This window comes from Homalodisca vitripennis, chromosome X (genome assembly GCF_021130785.1).
Source record: "Homalodisca vitripennis isolate AUS2020 chromosome X, UT_GWSS_2.1, whole genome shotgun sequence".
Classification (NCBI taxonomy): Eukaryota; Metazoa; Arthropoda; class Insecta; order Hemiptera; family Cicadellidae; genus Homalodisca; species Homalodisca vitripennis.
The window spans coordinates 60701944-60726657 of NC_060215.1; positions in this window are offsets into that span (position 1 = coordinate 60701944).

A 24714-nucleotide genomic window follows, 5' to 3' on the forward strand; every position below is an offset into this window, starting at 1 on the left:
ACACACAATATAATTATCTGCATAAACATGTAAAGTGTGTAAATTGAAAAACTTTTTGGAAAACCAGTGGTTTGCTCAAAGAATATTTATTTCATCAGATCTGAATCTGATAAAATAAATATCTTTTATACTGATATAAAATTTGTTTCAAATAAATAATACATGTTTACAGGGTTTTAAAATACTGTTACCTTAACAATTAATTTTATCAATTTATTACATAATACAAACTATTCTAAAATGATAAGTAAATAGTAATAAAATATTTCATGTGTTATATCAAGTTCAGGATTTATGGTTATACTTCATTTTACAATTGAAATATGTCAATATAATTTCTTTATTGATAATAAACCACGCGTAGTTTTTTATTATTGTATTACATAGAGTGTATAAACAGGTTGGATATTAACGAGTTTTTCGACTGCAACGTACTCCTACGTTGATGTGCTTTTAATGTCTTTATAACTCCCACAGTTGATTTAGATATGATTGGATTTCAACTTTTGAATGGAAAACCAATAATATTTTCAAATGGTGTAATTAGTACCCTTCAAAATAACCCCAATGTAATTTACGTTAGTCATTTTTATCATTTAAACTGAACCTTAAAAAGTAATAACTAACATATATATTCAGTTACAAAGAGATAGATATATTAAAGTAGCCTAACTCGAAAACTTCCATAAAAATGGAATTACGAGTAATTAGTAAATATTGAGGAATAACGTATAATTCCACAACAATTTACGAATAAAATTGGTGATAAAAACAGTCTTTAATAATTATTAAATCGTAAAGTGGACTAAACTTAGATCAAATAATTAAAAAAATAACTGGAAATAATTAAAAACATGATGGATTGATAGGCATACAGTATGCATAGAAGTGACCTCGCAATGCATTAAGCCGCCATAATATCCAGTGTTCCTAAACTAATGTCGGGAATGGCGTAACCAGTGAAACTAGTGTAACATTAACGATTGGCACGACTTCTTCTGAAAGTTACGTAGAAAATGTACTACAGTAAATTTGGATCACTCAAAATACTACTAACTGACAGCATAAAAACTAAAATATTTTTGAAAATACCTAAACTAACGTATATTAACTTAACTTAACAGATATCCCATATGCCGGTATTTGTGACGTTCTCAATGTAATATGCTTGTAAAGTTTATGGCCTGCTGCTGCCACTTGCATGTCAGGATTTCTGATCATACTACTTCAGAAGTGGATCGTGTTTCGTTTCCATGCCGTGTTGTTTTCTGAAGTCCTTAAAGTCAGTGGGACTTACATTATTTATTTTTCTTATCAAACTTCAGGTGATGTCAATGAGGAGCTCGCTCACTGAATAACAGTTTCAGTCATCATTTGGGATTTGGGATTGATAGTGGTAAAATATTTTAATGGAAGAAACTTTTATTTTGCTATTAACCTAGTGTGGTGGTCATTCAAATACTGCTCATCACAACTATAAATTACACAGTTACTAATGATAGATTATTTTGGGTTCCTTAAGATTCGTATTCAAATATTACTATCAATTATTTTGTTCTAAAAGTTACGAATCATAGTGATTATAATTTTTATTACTTTCCTTGAGCTTAATTCAGAAAGCTACCTATGAAGGCTGGTGTATTCGAAATACAGTGTTGTAGTCGTATAAATGTAATCTCGGAGATGGTTGTGGATTCAAAATACTGGCCTTCGTCTATAGAAATGTGGTTGCCAGCAAAACCTATGCTTCCCCTCATTCATTTAGAGAAAAAATGAGGGTATCGAAGAAACCATTGTATCATCAGTTAAATTACAAGGGCAAGATAGAGTTCCTGTAAATACAATGTATTCTGGGTTTCCAGCAATACAGAATACCGGAGTAGTCTCAACCCAGTATTGAGGTTGAGAAGATAGGCTTGCTGATAATTAGGTGCACTCCTCGTTCCGACAGGAGGCTAGCGACATTCCCAATACCGACCTGACGCTGGTGAGATGTAATTTGTCGTGAAGCCGTTAAATTCCACATCCAATTATTGGACTTGTGATGTAGATTCCCTAGCTAACATGAAGAATGTCAATATTTTTTCGAAACATTGGTACATAATTCGTTCTTAATTTTCATTTTCTGTCTTGATGTTTATGTTTATTGTATTATTATCGGCCTATTTATCACGTTTAATTTCCTGAAGACGGTTTAAGAGGAATACACAAATTTTTTATTAATATCTTCGCATTTTTTATTGAAGATTTATATACAGGGTGATTCATAAAAGGTGTGCAATATTTCAGGAATTGATACAGGTCATCAAAACAAGGAAAAAACTCCATTGCCCATCGGTCCGGAAACGTACCGTTTACTGTCTGTCTGTCTGTTTGTGTTTTTCTTGTAAACCATCATAAATAAAAAACTACAAGAGATAACGAGTTGAAATTTGGTACACTTACTTTAGGTATCTTTTTCTAAAATGGAACAAAATACACTTAATTTTGCTCATTTGGTTAGAAAATGGTGGACAGATAAATTCTTTAAATAATCATAACTTTAAGGGATTTTATTTAAAATAAAACTTTTAAATACAAAATATGTGCGCTGTTGTCTTCAGAAAACAACGATACCATGTATGTTTCAATATTCAAATTATTAACAAAACTGTGATTTTTTGTTTAAACCTATTACAAGTTACACAATTTAGCATTGAAATAAAAATGTTTAATTTACATTTTTAATTAACTTTCACATATAACAAATAGTAACAAATGAGAAGATAAAATAACAAACAATAACTCATATTTAGAGAAGATGTTCAAAATGGCCTCCTCTTGCTCTAATGCAGGCTTGACATCTGCGTATGAGGGACTGGTAGACTCATGGCAATACATTGTTGTCATTGCGTACCATATTACATGCTGCCTCTACTAGTCCCATCAGCTGATCTCGGTTGTTAATCTGTTGGGAATAAACACACTGCTTTATGTGCCCCCATAAGTAGAAGTCCAATGGATTTAGGTCGGGAGACCTTGGTGGCCAGTTCACGGGTCCAGCGTTCCCTATCCACCTTTTAGGAAACTCAGCATTTAGGTGATCTGTCACAATCCTAGCGTTGTGAGGTAGTGCACCATCTAGTTGATACCACAGTGTGCGGCGATCACCAAGAGGAATTTCATCTAGAATGTCTTCAACTGTTGTTTGGAGTAAGTTTAGATATGATACACCATTGAGAGGTACATTACCCAGAGCTTGCATGTAAAGGCGTCCATTGTAAATAGATGCCCAGACATTGTAACCAAATCTTTGTTAAAAACGCCTTTGTCTCGTCTCATGAGGATTGTTTATTGACCAGATATGGGTGTTATGGAAATTGTTTATCCCATCCCTACTGAAATGTGATTCATCCGTCCACATTACACTAGAGATGAAGTTTTGGTTGTTTTCTACTTCATTTAACAACCATTCACAAAATACAACCCTCCTCACACTATCACCAGGTTGCAACGCTTGTACAGTTTGTACATGATATGGGTACATCTCCTCTCGCTTTAAAGTCTTCAAAACAAAACTTTGTGACATTCCTAAACGTGTAGCCACACGACGTGTGCTAATTGTTGGATCATCATCAACCATATTAATTACGTCTTCTTCTTCCTCTACCGTGTGAAATGGAATGCGACCAGCGTTATTTGTTTGAGGTTATTTGTAGATCCTGTGTCTGACAAACGTTGACAGTTCTTGAAAACACTGCTCTTGATGGATGACGCCTGTTGGGATATCGTCTTGTATACTCAGCACAAGCTTGAAGTGGATTCCCGTTACACAATCCATAAACAAAAACAATATCAGCATACTCTTGTTTACTAAAGGTGGCCATGTTGTAGGCAAATCCTTATGAGACAATTTGAAATAATTAAACACCATTGTTACAACAAAACTTGTAAAAACAGCTGATTGCTAAAACAGCAGATTAAAAACCTAATATTTCTGACCCGGTGTTACAAGAATTTTACAAATATACCGTAAAGGTGTTTTTTATTTGTTATGTTTGGTCAAAAAAATTTTTGATTCGTATTCTGAATTTTAGTTATTTTCATAATAACTGCCCAGTCTAGACTCAGCAGCCTTTTTGCAAAAAGACTTGTAATAGGTTTACCAAAAAATTCACCGTTTTGTTAATAATATGAATATCGGTGCAAAAAAGATATTGTCGTTTTTATAAGAAAATAGAGTACATTTTTTTTTATTTAAAAGTTTTATTTTAAATAAAAGCCCTTAAAGTTATGATTATTTAAAGAATTTATCTGTCCACCATTTTCTAACAAAATGAGCAAAATTAAGTTTATTTTGTTCCATTTTAGAAAAAGAAACCTAAAGTAAGTGTACCAAATTTCACCTCGTTATCTCTTGTAGTTTTTTTATTTATGATGGTTTACAAGAAAAACACAAACAGACAGACAGATAGTAAACGGTACGTTTCCGGACCCATGTGCAATGGAGTTTTTTCCTTGTTTTGATGACCTGTATCAAGTCCTGAAATATTGCACACCTTTTATGAATCACCCTGTATATATATATATATATATATATATATATATATATATATATATATACTTTTCAATAAATATATTTATGTATAAATGGCAATAGCCTTATTTAATTTTTCAATAAACATTGAATCACAAAAAGTACTTGCTCCGCCGAGACTATAAAGAGATTTCTTTACTGATTATCCATAAAGAAGTATGGAATCAGTACTTACTTACTTTAAAGAGTGCTTACTTTAAAGAGACGTAATCAGTACTTACTTCTACCAAAATCCATTAAAAATTGACAAGAAATTTGTTTCATAGGTTTGTCTTGTGCCTTAGAGGAGCATTAAGAATAACTATGGTCCCCAACCTCAGCATCCACCCCACTGGCATGTAAAGTAGCATATATTTGAATAAGAATACAAAGTAACAATCGTGTTATTACCTGATAAATTATCTTTTGTGTTATCAGCTTTTCGATGTAATCAACACATAAATCCCAGCTGCTTTTACAGCCCTACAGGAGGCAGATATAGGATTTGTTTCACCGGCCGATCTCAATTGATGAAAAGTTTGATCTTTTGGAAAGTTCCTTAGAGAAAATCGTCAAAAATGCAAGTCCGTTGAGGAAATTTGGTATCTCACGCTTCCCTAGTTGGTTTAATAATGACCTAAAAAAATGCATTATCGAAAAGAAAGCTGCGCATGCACGTTTCAAGAGAAGTTTCAATCTTGTCCATTATTATGAGTTCTCGAGGCTGAGAGATACTTGTAGGTCGCTGTCTCGTGAATGCCACATTCGATATTTGTCCAATGTTCAATCAAACATATCTTCTAATCCACGAGCTTTCTGGGGACTTGTTAAAGCTCAAAGAAATACTCCTGATATGCCGTCTAGTCTGCGTTTAGACGATGAAGTAGCCAGTGACACAGCAAGCATATGTCAGCTGTTCTCCAGTTATTTCAACTCAGTCTACTCTCCCTCGTCACGTGTTTCACCTAGCTTTAGCTATCCCGTCTTCGATTCTCTTTGTGTCATAACAACCTCAACAGAAGAAGTTCTCAGCAAGCTTAAGAATCTGGACACTACAAAGGGAGCTGGAATTGACAATATACCGCCATCTATGCTTCATCACTGTCGATCTCTCTTAGCAGAACCCCTCACAGTGTTGTTCAATGAATCACTTAACAAAGGAATCTTCCCTAGCTCTTTAAAGTTGGGCTTCATCATTCCTTTACATAAAGCAAATGATCCCAGCGACATACGGAACTACCGTCCAATCACTATTCTGCCGGCAATTGGCAAAGTTTTTGAAAGTATCGTGGTAGATAGACTGAATCCTTTTCTATCCAAAATAATCCATCCTTCCCAACATGGTTTTATGAAGGGAATGTCTACTGTCTCCAACCTCCTGCTCTTTCAAGAATATGTTTTGTCTGCTTTTCGCAAGAACTTCCAAGTTGATACAGCCTACATCGATATGACAAAAGCCTTCGACAAGGTCGACCACACAATTCTTGTGTCTAAGTTGCTGGGCTACGGAGTGGCTGGACCTCTTTTGTCAAGGATTTCTAGTTATCTTCAAAAACGTTCTCTTGTCGTGAGGATTGGTTCCACCACTTCCACTCAGTTCTCACCTTCTTCAGGAGTTCCACAGGGTTCTTTGCTGGGACCTTGCCTCTTCAATGTTTTTGTCAATGACCTACTAGACAAATTAACTGTAAAGGCCTTACAATTTGCTGACGACCTGAAGATTTTCATTACTGTCTCTACACCAGAAGACTCTCAAGAAATTCAAAATAGCCTTTCCGAAATTGAGGATTGGTGTGTCAGGAATAACATGTCTGTAAATCCCAGTAAGTGCTCTTGTATAACCTATCACCGCATCAAATCCCCAGTCATGTACGTATGCTCCATTTCTGGTACATCCATTCCACGGTCCCAATGTATAAAAGACCTAGGCGTTATATTTGCCAGCGACATGGGATTTACTGGACATATAGACCACATCAGTAACAAAGCAAACAAGATGCTTGGTTTCATAGCAAGATTCTCCAGAGGCATCGACAACCCTTCTGCTCTTCGCTCTCTGTATTGTTCCCTTGTGAGACAGCTTGTGGAATATGCAAGTCCCGTGTGGTCGCCTTACACTGTTGGCAATAGGACGAGACTGGGGACTCTATAAAGGCGTTTTCTTCGCTTGGTTGGTGTCCGGCTGGGTTTTGCCTATCTTGATGTGCCTGTGGAGGAACTGTCCAGCAATCTGAACTTGTCACCTCTTGCCCTGCGACCTAACGTGGCTGATGTTGTTCTCCTCTGGAAGATAGTGAATGGTCACATGAACTGTCCAGATCTCCTAGCTGAAATCGTCCTCAGAGTTCCTGCAAACAAAAGATCTCGAGATCTGCTGGGTCGAAGATACCACTCAACCAACTTCGACTTCAACAGTCCTTTCGCAAGGTTTATTCGCCTGGGAAATCGAGTTGCGTCTGGGTGTGACCTGTTCTTCGATGGACTTCACCAGGTTCGTCGGCAGGCGTCCTCTCTTCTTCTTTCTGTGAAAGACTAGAAATTAAGACCTAGTTAGCTTTAAGCTCTGTTAAGTGCATGTTCATTGTTTATATGTTGTATTTATTGAATTTCTACTGTTATTTGTTAAATATTATATATTATATTTTAATTTATTAGCACTATTTATTTATGTTCGCTCTTATCGATCTTATACTTTCGTTAGCTAGTTGATTGCTTGTTCCTGTTGCACAAAAAGTTTTTATAAATGTTTTTTCCTTTACGTAATTATTTATTATTCTACATTTGTTGATATCTACCTATACTTTAGTTGTTTTTTATGTAAAGTACAATTTATTTAAATCAATTTTCTGAGTTGTTTCCATACTTGAGTAATTATTGTTGTTAGTTAATCTTTATTTTTATTTTTTGTTATGTTTTGGATATTTATAACTTGTTATATCTTTGGATACTTATTATTTATTATCAAATTTTTGTATACCTCTTTTGTTAATTTATGTAGATTTTTCATCTGATTGTATTAATTTTATTTTCCGCTGTATTCTACCATCTATGTTTGTCTTTGTAAATTGGCTGCTGCCGTTGGAAAATAAAATAAAATAAATAAATAAATAAATACCTACATACATAGTGTTATCAAAGTATCGATGATTCTTGATGCCACAGCTCTTTTCATTTGATATCGCTACCAATATTTTTGAACTATTTAATTACAAAATTTAATAAAATTAACGGATATGCCTAAAAATGTTTAAAGGTGGCGGTATGTCATTGTTATGCTTTTATCAACATCAATGGTCACCAATTAATATTTTGGAGGAACGCCAAAACCTTGACTCACATTTTGCAGACCCCTTATTTTATCGGACGTTTATTCAATGGTTTGTAAACCGTACAGTTGAGAACATTTTATTAATTAAATGTTTTTATTTGCAATCCATACAATATTCAATTCACTTTATTTTTATTTAAAAGTTAGGATTAGTTCCAACAGAAACAGGCGATCCAATACAATGAAATTACAGTGAACAGTTATCATATACTACTCGAATGAGAAAAAAGAAGATATTAGAAATATATACATATTTTTTAAACTTTATTTAAGAAACATTAATCAATCTTTCCTTATTAAAACTGTTATTAAGATATTTAAAAAGTAATAACTAATTTCAATAATTATATAAACAAATATGAGGAGTAATATTTTTCATTTTAATTACAAAAAAAACTGTTAAATATATTTAAACACTAATAAAATACTCACTTAGTATAACCATGTTGGTATTGTTAACACTTTTGTAGTGTGAACTCTTGTGTAAATAAAAATTGTCTCTTAAACTAATTGTAATTTATAATTTTAAAGCCACATTGTGGCCTAATATACATAAAAATGGATAAATTTAGTTGAATTTTTACATAATAATTGTATGGCTTGACATTTTGATAGGAAAATATGACTAATTAAGTTAAAAATTAAGCCGGTTTCTTTATCTTATTTCAAAAACCAAAAAGCAGAGAATGCTCGTACTCCTCCAAGTGCGTGGCCACAAATAGCAGAAGTATACTCACATTATGATCTTTTTTTCTCTTCTCCTGGTGATCAATATAAGACGTTAATAAAAAAGATCTATGAGATTTGTATCGTTGACATGTTTTTACTATCCCATTGATAAATTGACTTTCAAGTTCAATTTGGTCCTCTTCTATGAGGTTAAAGCTATTTTTTAGCACTGTTTGTAAATAAATTTCTAACCCAGTGAGAGTTAAAATATAGCTATCCAAAGTACCGTCTGTAGGAGATTGATAAATTTCTATGATGATGAGGTATTTCAATTGGTGATATACCCAGACAAACCAGGAACGACTTTTGGTCGATCCTTTCTCTAAACGTGTTGTCTACATCTGACACTGTTTTTATATGTTTTGAATCACTTTCTAAGGAGTGCATGAAACTTTATTGGTATCAGAAATCAGAATATCAAATTCAGACAGCACAGCCATTATAAAAATCAATAATATTTGTTTTCGTACGTTTTATTTGAGACAAGTATTGTTATGCTATGAAGACCTTCTATTATCAACTGAATTAGTTCACACAGCTCCCTACGACATTTATACGGACCCGATGAGTAATATAAATATACGTATATAAAGCAAATAAAATAATTGCATGAGTTTTATACTTTATTCACTACTAAAATACCATATTACGTATGAGCTAGCATATAAGTATATATTAAATTTCTATTAAAGTTTAAAAAATGGATGACAGTATTAAGTTCGAAAAGTGAACTATTTCATGTTTTTAGCTCACATATTCCTATAAGATGTCAATTTTTATTGGTATTTTAACGTTCTTCATGGGTATAACAAAGAGTTTTAAGATTTAATATTTGTCAGATATAAATTACAGAGAACAAACATAGAGAAAGATTATAAACTAATATATGATGAAATACAAAGTTCCCCAGTACCTAGATTAATATGTATACAATTTAGTCCTATCACAACTTAAACAGTTGAAAATCAAAAGTTATGAAGGTGTTTCATTAATATATGACACACAACAAAGTTTTACAACTTTATTTTCTCATCTTCAACTTTATTTGGTCAATAAGACTTAAACTGATTGCAAAGTTCGCTGCTATCAATTTTTATGTATTATATATAACTGTATTTTTAGAATATTGGAACACTTTTGTTTCAGCAAAACAAACATAAATATTACTTGTACGTAGCAATAGGAGGTTAAAATAGGGGATATGTTTTCTTTGTATCAGTAGTTGAATATATTATTACGTCTGAGCAGCGTAACGCGACAGACCTGTCAGCTACCAGCCAGTAGCATACATATTTGAAACAACCATCAGACGTTCTCTTACTTTTCTCATTTCTTTTCCTTCACAGTAAAGTCATTGAATATTATACTTCAATACTGTCAGTGGGTTTTGTTCCATTGCCTCCTTTGTAACCGTACAAAATTAAATGAATCGAAGAATTCAAAGTGTAATCAAAAGCATAGAAAATTGTTGTACTAAACATGTCTAAACGTTGTTATAACGCAACGGATAGAATATAGACTGCCAAGTTTCAAAACAGATAGAATACAAGTAAGAGTTGAAAAAAGTAATAATTTCAAATCAGATCTGCAACACACCCACTTAGACTGGAGAGACATATTATGGGAGTCTCTCATCCTGGGATGCGGTATAGGTTGGAAATTACTTCCATTTATAGCGCATAAATATAGGCGCTTTCATTTCTTCTTCCCTCAAAGCCTTCTCGGCTTAATTTTGTGGTTTCAGTGTAGGAAATATCCAAAATTCCTATATGGATAGTTTAAGAAGCTATTCTTAAAATATAAAGGATACTTTGGAAAGTTTATTAGAATTTTAATTACATTTAACTTTTCAACCTAAAATTTTAACAGAAAGGTTTATTCTCAGTAAAAAATATAAATTAAAATACAATTAATATTACGGATGTCGTTAGGAAAATATTTTTAGGACTAAATTAAATTCACATGAAATAAAGGGTCAAACCAATTATAATCGCAACTGGCCTTTCATATATTTTATAATCAATATGCTATGCAAAACTCTAATTAGAATTACAGGAGAACTCAAACGCATGATATAAAAAAATAATGAATGATTAAATGCTCAGTCTAGGATCAAGAAGCAATTTAACAAGGGATTTATTGAAATCTGTGTAATAAATAAATAAAGTTATTAACTAGGAAATTATACATATTACAATGGTAATCAGTACCTAAATTCGTCACAGTAACATTGGCAGTGCCATATTCATTTGCTTCGAAGAAATCTAGATGTTATGAGGAATCAGCATTCAACGTAAAAAAACGTACAATATTCGAATTTCTAGGTGGTGACGTTAGTTATGAGTCTCATGAACTGTTTTGTGTGTTTACATTTGAGAACATAATGTTAAACTGGACATGTTATTAATGAACACTAAAACTGCTAAGTTCACTTTATTTATTGATATTTACACAATGTTCTTCGTCAATTTGACGTGAATCCTTACAGTAGAGTGGTGGCAACAGGGTGGTCCTCGTCAATATTTTATAGTGACAGAATTACAGTGATTTTCCTCTCTTCGTTAAGGCTAATGTAATTATATTTGTATTAAACACTGATAGTAGCAATTTGAGTAATATTGTAATTGCATATTTCACATGTTTTGATGTCAATATTGATTACTTAACTGTGGAAGGCCAATAATATTACATGGAAGGTACAGGAAGTAATCGATACAACCCATTGTTTGCATGCATGTAAACTATAGTAGAGGACGAGCTCTATTGATTTTGGGTTTAGTATTGTACTCAGCATTCTTTTCTTATATGGATGCAGGGTCATTGTAACAGACCAACTTAGCCAACTATAGTAAGATACGCTGTGGATGGAGTGGGAAATCAGTTTTTATGCAATAAACCAAATACAGGTTTCAGGTAATACATTACATATATATGTTTCATTTACTCAGACTCCCTAGTAATTGATAAGGGAAAGAGATTAATAAACAGCAGATCAATGTTTGGTATTCTTGTAATGTGGGGCACTGCTGGAATAAATATTGATACCATAGCCATAACATTAATAGAAAAAATCAGAAGTAAAAAGTATAATCTAACTATCCACTGACAACAACGCTCTTAAGGAATTTAATTAGGTAAACCTTTCAGGCTTAATAATTGACAAATCGAGGAATAAAAGTTTAGAACATTTATGCCAGAAAATAACGTCCGGTTTATCTCAAAACAATATATCTTGCATATATCCACTCACATATTTCCTATGGTATTTCCTTGTAAGGTGGTAAATGACAACAACATTTAAATAAAGTTCTTCAAAAAAGAGCAATTAGAATCATTCAAGGACTAAAAATTAAGGATTCTGTCATAGGAGGATTAAGGATTAAGCTCCTTTTACAAATCTAGGCATTTTGACTGTATATGGGATGCATATTTTTCAATCGGTTATGTTTGTGAAAGGGCATATGCCGGTACTAATACAAGCAAACAGGCACGCATACAACATAAGGGGAAGAACATACTAGAAGGCAATCACCACAATTTAGAGCTTACTAAGAAAAAGACAAGTAAAACAGGTCTAAATCTTTTACGAATGTTACCAAATAATAGAATCAAACGAAAAATTTAAAGTACAGCTAAAAATATCTTATTAATATTTCTCCCTCTTCAACAGATGATGTCTTCTAACTTAATTGCAAGTTCTAAATAAATGATTTATTTATACTAGTCTATTTGTGGAAATTAAGTCACACCAGGATATATTCCAAACGGATTGAGATATCGATGTACAACCTTCACCATACTTATTAAATTACTTTTAGGAATTTTTTAGGGTAAACAAAACTTTACCCATATTTTCAAAGTAGATTCAAAATAAGATTCACCCAGTCATAAAAATTTTATATTTTGTGTTTTGTAGACAAAAGTAATCCTGTGGGAGTGGTTTTAGATATATTGTTATTTAGATTGAAAATCAGGAACCCCCGAATTAATATCAAACTCCAAAACTGGACATGCATATGTTTAACAAATAAATATGTTTAATATTGAGGACTAGAATACGCGCAAAGTTCAGTATAAGATTTATAAAACTACAACCAATAATGTCTTACTCTTCTTACATCGCAGATTCCGATCAAACCATTTCATTCAGGTTCCTTTTTGATATCTTTTAAACTGAAGTAACTGGATAATACTTTGAGAAATAGAACAATAAATCATATAACACAATACGTGAAACTCTTGAATTTGATTGGATTATTATTGATCCTTATTTAGAATCTGAAACTAGACTGGAATTCGATCGTGATTTTAGACTTTTTTTTAGACCCATTTTATAGTGATAAACTACGAATGCCCTATGTGGGGTTTAGTTGTAGACTAAAAGTTATACTTTTATGTTGAGTTTTAAAATATATACAGTTCTATTAAGTGAAAGTTCAAGCTTTGTCAAAATCATCATATCTCCCTGTAATTTACTTTATTTCGTTTTTCATTCATGGCAACTTCTGTTTTGTGACAAAATATGGCGATAAAGAACCTGCGACTGGACTAATGAGTAATGGAGAAAGTTACTAAGAACATAACTGCAAGTATATGGCTAACAAAGCTTAATCATGTCAGTCGTAAAACTTTATTCTTGCTTTCGAGCTACAGTTGTGATTGTATTTTGTCCCACGTTTTATTTGCCTCTCTTTTGAAGTGTTTGCGATTGAAGAAAGATTCAATATTATAATTTGATCTGTTGCATTTGAAATGAATTTTTTATGCTTTTGTATATGATGAACAAATCAAAGGGTCAGTGTTAATACTAATGTTACATATTTTTTAGGATTTTTCACGTATTTGTAGTGAATAACACTCTTATAGCTTACGTTTAATTTCCATGGATATGTTGTTGATTGTGGTGAATGTGAGTAAGAAAAAAGATAAACAGAATAACTTAGTGATTAGTTTTTAATGTTTACCTAATAAATTATACAGCAAAACATTCAATGCATTAATATATTGGAAGCTGTTCGAAAATACGAGTTCGATTATCGTTTATAATAATGACACTATGATCGATAGTAAAGGTACTGAATTCATTGAGCTATTTACTCTTTTGTGGCCAGCGGAATTTAAGAGGCGAATTATAAGCTATATAATTGTTGTGTTACTTTGCATTGTAGACAATACGCTTTTATTATGAAGGTTGAACCTTATCGGTAGTTTTTTGGAGTTTTTATTTAGTCTATAAATTGGACAAAACTTTATATAGGATATCACACAATGTTTTTAATGCAATGGGCCGGAACACTCTAGGCTGTATTAAAAGACTAGCGGCGTGTCACGACGCATTGTTGTTACAGCTCCTTGTTTTGCCGGTTGTTCTACATGGCGTTGTCTATCAACCCCCTCAGGCTTTGTGCCAAATAAAGTGCTTTTCAACTTTTGTGCTGCTCACCGCGTAAGACAAACCCCGTTTATTTGGAGTCTTTTCCCGGCACCTCACTCTTAAATCTGCCCCTCCCCTGAAACTATGAACGCACCGAGGAACTGTGTTAGAAGTTAAAAGAATGAAAATATTGGAAATATATTGTTCAAATATGGGAATAATGATCGACCAAATACGGAAAGAATCGCTTTTTAAATGATTATACCTTTTAAATGCCATTCTCAGTCCATCAACTTTACCAAATATTCTACCATTAATGGCGACGAACAATAAATATAAATAATAAATATTTTGTATCAAATTAAAATTTCTAAGTGTCCGATCACGAATGCGTTCAGCCATCAGTGCAGTACGTGGCTGCCCCTTACGCTGCTGCCCCAATCTGCTGTCAAAAACAGATAGTACCTATCAGGTAATAGATTTAGTCATGATAGTTTAAGCCATCAGTACGGGCTCCAGCAATACATGATGGCTAAAATAGTTGTACTTAAACAAATAATTTTAAACTAAATACGTAGTAATATTAGCTACTGATTTTTGTTTATCTATATTAGGAGTTTATAGATTTTGCATGTAAGTCATGTTTATTTTGTTAAGAACATGTAGGGTTTAGTCAACTTTAAATCGTATGTATTGTAATTTGCCTACTTTAATTTCTATTGTGTTTCTCAAATTAGAATTCTGTCAACGATTGCTATGATGTATAAAGATATCTCGCATGTGCCTGAAATAACTACAATCCAATTATTATTCTTAGTAGAAGTAGTATGTTTTACTATAACAGACTATAAGTATAACTTTATACTATCTGTACGTAAATATTGCTCGTAAATATTTAATTTATTCTTCATCCGTATTCTTCTCTTTAGACCAATTAACTGAAACCTAATGAACAACATTTTCCTATGTAAAACATGTATTTTGATAAATAAATAATAATCATGAAATAAAATGAATTTTAAAAAGCTTTATGTATCTTTAGTGTAGTAATATAGGCGTAAGTAAATCATGATAGATAAACGTTTTGAAAATACAAAGTAAGATTTTGTGTAATTATTCCATGATAACTAACTTTTCGTTAAATCAAATGTACTTTGGTGTTATAAAATTTAGCGGTATAAAAGTCAAACTTACTTTTTGTGTTGAAAATGCATTTACTCACCTATTACGGCAAGAATGAGTGAACAACTAATATACCGTAATATCTCTGTGGTAGATAATGGTTATACAAACAAAATCATTTTAGCAAACAACTCTGTTTCTATCTGTTTACGAGATCACATACAACTTTTAACAGCAGACCAAGAGGAAAATTTCATACACATATACATATATCTACATACATATATAAAATAATAATAATATATATATATATATATATATACCCACATACTGGTTTTTATTGAGAACAAGTTGTTTGGGTTATAATAAATGTAAGTATGACGTAATAGTAGCTATTAAAATCCAAACTACAGTAACTACAGTTAGGTTTCAAATAATTTATTTTTATTTTAAATGAAAACCCGATGTTGTTGTATATAAATGTTACATTTCCCGGAAACCAGTACACATACGTGAATTAAATATAACATTTTGTTATTCTTTCTCAAATTAATATCGGTAACATTTATTGGGCCGAAAAGCAAGAAGAGATAAATTATCACAGTTGGGGTCAAAGATATTAAGTTTCTATCAAATTTAAAGGATCCTAGTTGAACCAATTTTTTGTCACAACCTACGTATAAGAAGGTGTCTTGTAACTTTAAACTAAATTTGTAAGGTGATATGTAAGTAATGGTTACATTTGAGGCCTTTGGAGGGTGATTGAATTAGGGCTTAAGACCCATTAGGCATGAAAGTATATCCATAAACCTATTCTGTTCACATTAAGAACCAGTTTTACACCATTTACAGCAGTTATTATGCATAATAATAATGTATTTGTAAAATAGCTAAACTATAAGCTCACTATGTGATTAAGGACATCGGCAAATGCCTGCTTACAAAATAAACTTTATAATAAAATAAGAAAACCAACATTATCTTTATTTCCAATTGCTATAAAAAATTTTAAAACAGATTTGTTAGGTTTAGCCTCTAATATATCTTTTTTCTTTTATTAATCACATATTTTTCACATAGAATGTTATGTAAAACAACTAAACAGAATTTTGTTTTGATTACCATAAAACCTGAAAGATTTTTGGTAGTTTGCTCTCTTTGGCCTATATTATGAAAACTAAGAACTGCAATATATATAATCTTTTCTTTTCTAGGAAAATAGGTATCATGTAATCTGCTTTTTATTGAAATACATTTTCAATGTTTTCGATAACATATATTTGTATCTGTAAATAACATATTTCTGTTATAATATTTTGCTCATGAAAATATATCATTCCTTACATACGAGATGTTCAGCTAAATTTTGCAAACTCTTTGCTATAATTAACGTAGCTTCATACCAATACATATTATCCAAGATGAGGTAGATGGCAAGCGCTGAAAAACTATCTACTATTTAAGAGATAAGGCAATTGAACTGTCAATTGTTGTCTAAATTTCAGTTGAGGTTTTGATATAAAGCTTTAATCTTGGTGAACGGTATTCTTTCTTGTCATCTACTATTAACTGCGAAATAGAACTCCTGTAGCAGTTTATGTCACAAATGACCTTTAGCCTTTCTAGCAAGTTGTGAGATGCTGTCAAGAGGAAAAAGAATCATGTCTATTACCTGTCCTATACTAACCTTTAGTCAGTCGACTCTCAATTTATTTTTCTTAAACAGGCTGGATCAGTAAATATTGGTAGTTCATTCACATCTTTGGAGTGCTCATTTAGTAATAATATTCTAAACATTTTCTTTATATAAAAACGAAAATTCTTTTAGTGATAATAGCACGCTTATGTTTATTTTTTTACATTTTGTAGTGACAAAACAGTTATTGAAATTGTTGGTTACCAGACTTCCAGAACTGGAAGGGCAGCAATTCAAATACGGGGCACGCCGCAGTTGCTGAAAAGTTTTTAATTCCGTTCCGGAAAGTTTCGACAGTGGAGTCTACATAGAGTAACCGTACAATTGCATTTGAGCATCAACCGAAAGGTTTTTTGTGATCAATATGTATAATAAATAGTACAAAAATATTGTCGTATATTACTTTATATCAAAACATTACACAGTTTCGAAATAGATTACTATAAGATTCAGTCTGGGCCGTTTTTGCGTGGTGATCGTTTGCACGAAATTCAAAAATATCATTTCAATGTGGCCAAAGCTGCTTGTAACTATTTCTTGTCTAAAAGTCTAAAAGGTGTGCAAAATCATATTTCCCTTTTCTGAAAAAATTAAATTATTAAAAAATGTACGTCAATGGAAACTTTGTACCTAGTGAATATGGGAAATCAAGCTTTAGACTGTCACACATTGCAAACGTTTTAGATAGATACCTTATCTTGTCACCACAAAGTCACTTGCAACTGCTAGATACAGCTGATCAGCCCCTCATGTCACATTTATCTCTCAACCCCCCCCCCTCATTTCCAAGATCAAAGTAACTTTTTGGTTAATACCCTGTAAAACCTACTAATCATTGTGCTATTATAACACAAGATTTATTGAAATGATCCTGATTTTGTTAGGTCCTACAGAAAAATAAGTAGACGTGATTTTAAATACTGGAATTATATTTATATGCAAATATTTAATTAGGCATTTACATTCCAAATACATTTTTGTTTCTTATTTTCCACACACATTTTTATATTTTAAAAAACAAGAAAATACATACTATAAAATTTTAAAATAAATGATTGAAAATAGTTAAGGCATGTTTGTAGCATAGACGATTGCTTGATACAAAAAATAAGTCACAATTTGAAAGTTATACGTTTTAAGCGTTACGGAAAAGGAAATATAATAATTGTGCAAATAAAAAAAATTGCAAGATCTTTTCTAAGAGACTATGAAAGATTTGATGAACAATTTAATTGGTAATTACTGTATTTAGTTTGTTGTTGTATGTTTGTATTCTTATTGGAAAATATTTTAGTGTATTTCTTGCACTCTTGATTTTTTTGTATTAGACTCGGAAACACGCTTCTTTTTTTTGTTTTTGCTGTAATTTGATTATGTTATCCACAAGCTATTCATTTTATTCATTTGGGAGCTTAATCAAACTATTACAAATTTGTATTTCATGTGTACTAAAATTGGCATGTGTTTTTAACTTAATTTAATTTTGCTGCACAACATGACTTATATTATGATATGAGAATCCTCCGAACAGGCTCGCCTTATAGGGATCGTACTTTGTCTCTTTTGATATAGAATAGTGTTCTGTTAACCATACATTGCTCATATTCGTTGTTAGATGCAATATGTGTCACACATTGTAAAACACCTTTATCCTATGTATGTGTTGTAAATCGTGTTTATGAGATAAATAAAGTTTATCATTATTATTATTATTAAAAATTAAGTTTTATGGTTTAAGAAACCCTATCCACTTGTATTATGGAATTTTTATTTTCTTAAGTATCTTCTTGTCTCATTAATAGTGCATGTTTTAAACAGTAATGTTATTTATCTCAGGTGATGTCCGTGGGCAGTATGGAGTTTATTTTGGTACTGGGGACAAGGAAAAGTAGGCTACATGTCTTGTTTATACGCATTTGTTCCGTATAATTCATACATACGAAAATTGATAAAGTTTTTATCAAAAACAAGATATTTCGTAATAAACCTATAAGTTCAGATAAAAAAAACATTGTTGCATTAGCGTAAAAATAAATATACACACTTACTTACAAAAGAAGTAAACACTCATGACCAATCGGAGTTAACTCAGAAACGTTAAACTAACGGTATTTTGTATATCGTTAAATATAATTAATAGACAATGAGCTTGAAATTTATTGAAACTTATACATTTTCTAGAATTATAGCGTAATAATATATACCGTGTACTGTAGACGCACAATATAAACAAATAATTAGTATTTTAATAATTCTGGATCAACAGTAATAAAATTTCATAAATGAATTGTAGTAAAATCTGTTATATTGGTTTACAGTGATTATACTTTGATCTTTATTGTAGGTACCACTTTACTATAATATTTTCGTTTGGTTTTATAGTTTTAAGTTGTTTAATTTGATATCGTTCGCCTTAAGTTAACTCAGGCGTAACAACGGGAAGATTACCGATCAAACTAAGGTTGAAATAGTTTTGCGTACTATTTGTTCATGCCTTTACCGTGCACACCTTATTTACAAATACAATATACTGTGAGGTCCCTCTCACAATCCAATAATTGGTCGCTAAGATAATGGAAGAGTCTTAAGCCTTAAATTATGGTATTCAACATTTGCCAGGTCCATAAAAGTAACACGTCTCGACATGAATGTATGCAAAATAGCGTAGTGTGAATAATTAGTCACAAAACCGTACGTCTCACAGTCACGCGAATTTTACGTTTTCAGAAAAATCTTCTAAAAATCATATGGGGAAATACGTTATAAAGAGATCTATTCAAAATGTTTCTGATACCAGTACATCTAACTAACGGCTCACATACACTGAATACCATCAATTGATTTCTCATAGGAGAGATACAATCTAAACTCTTTGAACTATAGTTTTTTTCTGATAAATTTTCGCAGTTGAGGAAACACGTCAGTTACGGTTCATGAACGATAATTACAGGAGTTTAAAGATCTATTGATACGAGCAATATATCGTATATCTACCTGAAGAAGCTTCAAAAACCAGTGTCAAAAAAATACATGAACACAGTCTCAACCGATACATGTGTGTAACACAATTTCTTGTTTAAAGAAAATATTACATGATATGTTTTAGCTTCAGCTTAGGTGTATACAAAAATCTTTTTAGAAAGCTGCTGTTCCAAATAAGAAAACTGGATTCGTATAGATTTTAAAACGACACCGACCACGCGATTATACAAAATCAGCTTGGAGTATGTATAATACCACCATGATCTTCAAAATTACAATTAATCTGTATCCTGCAGCTCCCAATATCATGCTCAGATAGAAAGGGATTAAGTTTACAATGTAGGTGATGTCAACCTACTCTTACTGCACAATACATGGCTAATAGTAGAGGTAACAATTCTGTCACTCCAGAAATACAATGATAGATTTTAATATCGTTAGTATAAATCTGTACATTGAAATTCAGAGCAGATATTTTGTCACTGATAAGTGATACTGAGATGGACACTGTGATGTTTTGAGGCATTCCTGAATTAAATAAAGACTCTTAGTTTACAAATCACCAAGCAGTTATGTAGCTAATACTATTTATAAACGTACAATTGTTTCTAACAAATGAGATCAGGGGAGATTATTCAAAGTTTTGACGAAACGCCGCTTGAAATTCGATATAGACTGTATCAACGTTGACTCGTAACTCATGTCAAAGCTACGCATTTCTAGGAATCGACGACGAAGTTTGTTACAGTGGATAACCTCTCAAAGCACTGCTAGTGTAGAAATTAGTCTATTAATCTAGAAATTACGTGGCAGACCATCATAAATAAAACTTTGTATACAATATCTCACACATAGGATAATAGGTTACAATATTATTATTCTCACTGGTCTAAAATTGGGGAGAGATATAAGACTATATAATAAATCTGTGGAATAAAAACGCTTTATTCAGGGATTTCCAATATGAAAATGACGTAGAAACAAGATAACAACATCAAAAAGCCGTTGATAATAAGTTCAGAAATACATTCAATTCCTCAAGCTCTGTTATTTATCAGTGTTAGATAGTAGGACAGATTTACCCAATGTTAGAGGAACGTCAACGTATAAAGTTATCACATACGATTTCACATAAAGTATTAAACACATATCACTAAAATTATCATCAGCATAAGACTGATATTATGAAACAAATTATTCTTTGAACTCGAGTATAATAGTGTCTGAGACAGTAACTTCACTAACACTGTCAACTGGAACTGTAACAGATTCCTTTCAAAACTGGCTCACAACTGTGCAAAATGTTGTGTCCAGCATAAGTACCTATATTTACATTATAATTCTATGAGTGCAACATAATCCATGTCCTGTTACATTTCTAAAACTAAAATAGACCCCATAGTCATAGACCTCAATCGATACCTTTGAAACTCTCTGTGAAAAAATAACTTTTAGTAAACTGATTAAAATTGGCTGAAGATTGCTAAGTATATTATCCATCATGATCTACTGCTGGGTTAAAAGTTTCAGCAGCATCACTGACAATTCGTAAATGTAAGGTAAAAAGCTCGTTTTATAAACTCATATAATCGACCAAGAGATTTGGAAAATATTGTGGTTAGGCCAATTAAGTCACTAATTAACATGATGGAAATGTCATGAAAAATAATATTTCGAGCAGTTCTTTTACTAGCTTTTAAAATATTGCAACACAAATACACTTTGTCATAGGTATTACATCAAAATATGTTTTGATTCGATGTAGTCATAGAATCGTATGTTAAGATCTTACAAATAAATGTATTCTATTCTGGAGTAAAATCATTATAGAACAGGGTATTAAAATAACCGATCACCCTATGTAAAATTGTATAAATTCAACTTACCCAAGCTTGTGCCCTGATTATAGCGTTAAGGAATAATGGATGAAGTAAAGAACAACATTTTAAATAGAAAATTACTTTTACAAAGTTGAAAATTCTGATCACACGTTTAGGAAAGCCTTCTTACAATTTACAAAAAACTAACAAAACTACAACACATTGTATACTAATTGACAACAGTTTCCTACGGAAACGTTAAAGCCATATATATATGGCTTATATATATATATATATATATATATATATATATATATATATATATATATATATATATATATATAAGTAGATAGGAATACGGGGTTTCTAGCGCACTTTTGGGACAGACAGAAAATCAATGGAAAATACTGTTTAAAGGACAATAAACAAATCTGTAAAATCAAACAGTAATGGAAAATACTGTTTAAAGGACAATAAACGAATCTGTAAAATCAAACAGTAACTCACGAATGAAAAATTACCGAATCTATAGCTGTTTGCTTCTACTTTCTTAAGCTGTTTTAATGTTAAATCTCCTTAGAATCAATGTAAAATATATTGGAAATGTTGCCAAATCTATTGGAAATGTTGTCAAATCTGCTACGAAATAAACTATAAATCATCGAAATCTTTTTAAAAACTTATAAACGGAAATGATGGTATTTGCTAACAATCACTCGAGAAGTCGAGGGAATTGCCAACATCTTCATTGTTTGACGAGGTTCATTATTTATCATTTCCAAGTGTACTATAAAATCATCGAGGATTTCTGGCTTAAAATCATAGACAAATTCAACATCCAGATAATGAAAAAATACAGGTAATATCTTTTCATAATAAACATGTGTATCGATACCTACAAACTTAATGTATTCTTTGAAAAGGAAAATAATTTTGTCAATGGTTCTAAGATATAAATAAAAAATTTTATTCTGTTTTCTAAATTCTGTAACAAATTGTGTTTGCTTCTTGTCTCCATATTGTAATTTTTGAAGCAGATTATTCAAATGTGTTAATTTATTTCGAAATTTCTTAGGTTTAGGTCTTTCGTACAAAATTAAATTACAATCTCTACAAACTAAATATCTTTTATCAATAATTTCTCCTCTATTATAACACTTGTAACAGTTGGCATTATACTCTTCATTCATTTATAACGAAAGGTCTTTTATTATAAATGGAAATTATGGAACTAACTCTGCCGAGATATAAATTTTTCAGCGCAAATGTTTATGTTTATATTTCAACTACCGAGATAAAAAGAAATGATTTTATTTTATTATTCAACTATTTAGGATATTTTGTCTATGATTACAAAGATTATTACGGAAGAAATCGAGATTTTTCATCAGCGAAAGAGTATATTTTTGAAGTTTTAGAAGGAATGAAAGAGAATAATATGAACATCATTAACTACTGAATTTCTCTAATATCGTTCTTAATCACATCATAGGCTAAAAATTTCTCAGAAACCACAACAACATAACAAATCGCGTTTGTAACAGCATTTTGAAAATCCATATTGATAATTATATCGTTCTTTGAACCAGAAATATTTGTCAAACTCTTTGTTGTATCAATGACATAAATAGGTCTATTCGCTAAAAATTCTTTAGAATTGTAATACATTTCCTTATTATTACAGTAAACTTTCTTAAAATCTTGATACATCTGATACATGATTCTGAAAAGACCTCCTGAAATGTTTAAATTTTGTAGTTCATCTGGATAATAAGAACCGTTCAATTTTACTCTGATATTTTTTACATTCAAACTATCAAACTTTGAAGGATTTTTTTCTTGATTATTCTGTCTATCTGTTTGAAAACCAATGATAACGAACTTGGGATTGAAAATATTTCTATAAATATTTGTAATATCGAACGAATAAGTTGTTCCAGTAATACCTTTTTGTTCAATACATTGCCAATCTAGAAAATTAAACATAATGTTTTGACTTTTTGTAATTTCATCAATCAACATAATTTTACTCGTGGTTTTATAATCAATCGTTGGAACTCTAATAAAAAAATCTGTAATTGTTATTTTTCCATCAACAGGCATAACATTTCCAGTTGCAGTCTTCAGAATCACATCATCGTCTTCTGCTCTTATAAAACTTAGATAAAATCCTCCTTTATAGATCGGAATAGTAACATTTTCAAAAAATCCTAATCCAAAATGAGATAAATTTCCAACTGCTTCAAAAACACCAAATTTAAAATCTGATTCAAAGCCATTAGAAGTTTGAGAAATGACATCACTTTTTGAATAACAAATGGTTCCTTTAATAGTGCTTAATTGGCCACAGTTTTCGACTTCTTCAATCAATTTATTGTGTTTCCTTACTTCAATTTTAGAGAATAAAAATGGTACGAAATTATCGATTAATCTAACATTATCAGTTCCAAGATATGCTTGACCATCTTGTTTTGTTAAAGTTCCAGAAATTAATATAAAACTGAAATCTAGACGAGCAAAAATTATCTCCAAAATCAATATTAAACTCTGTTCTTTTATTCGGTTTATTCAAATGTTATTTACTAATTGGATAACAATTTTTAAACTCCGCTCTTTCAATATCGCCTGAATACTTTTTGTAGTCCGCCATTTATTAAGAAAAAATTTAGAAATTTTAAACATCATGTATAAAAAAGATATCATTTTTTCATCGATCTAATGTACGTTTTTATAAGAAAAGATATAAATTTTAGTAAAATAATTATAAAGATTAGAGTCATTTATTAATGATCAACTTCATCATATTCAGGGTTGTCTTTTTTAAATTTTGCAATTTCGGCCACATATTTCAAAAAAATCTGCACAGGATAGTAACCACTATCTATAATATTATTCCAATCAACTGTATCTTTATTTTCATCCAAAAACTTTATACTCAAGTGTTGATAGAGACAAAGAACAGACATGTGATCTTTTAATTGATAATGTATATTTTCTTGAATGAACTCTGATGATAAAGTTTGATATTTAGCAATGTTATACCAATTCAATTTGTTTACGTATAATCTCATCATATCTTCGGATAATTCATATTTTTGAGAAATATCA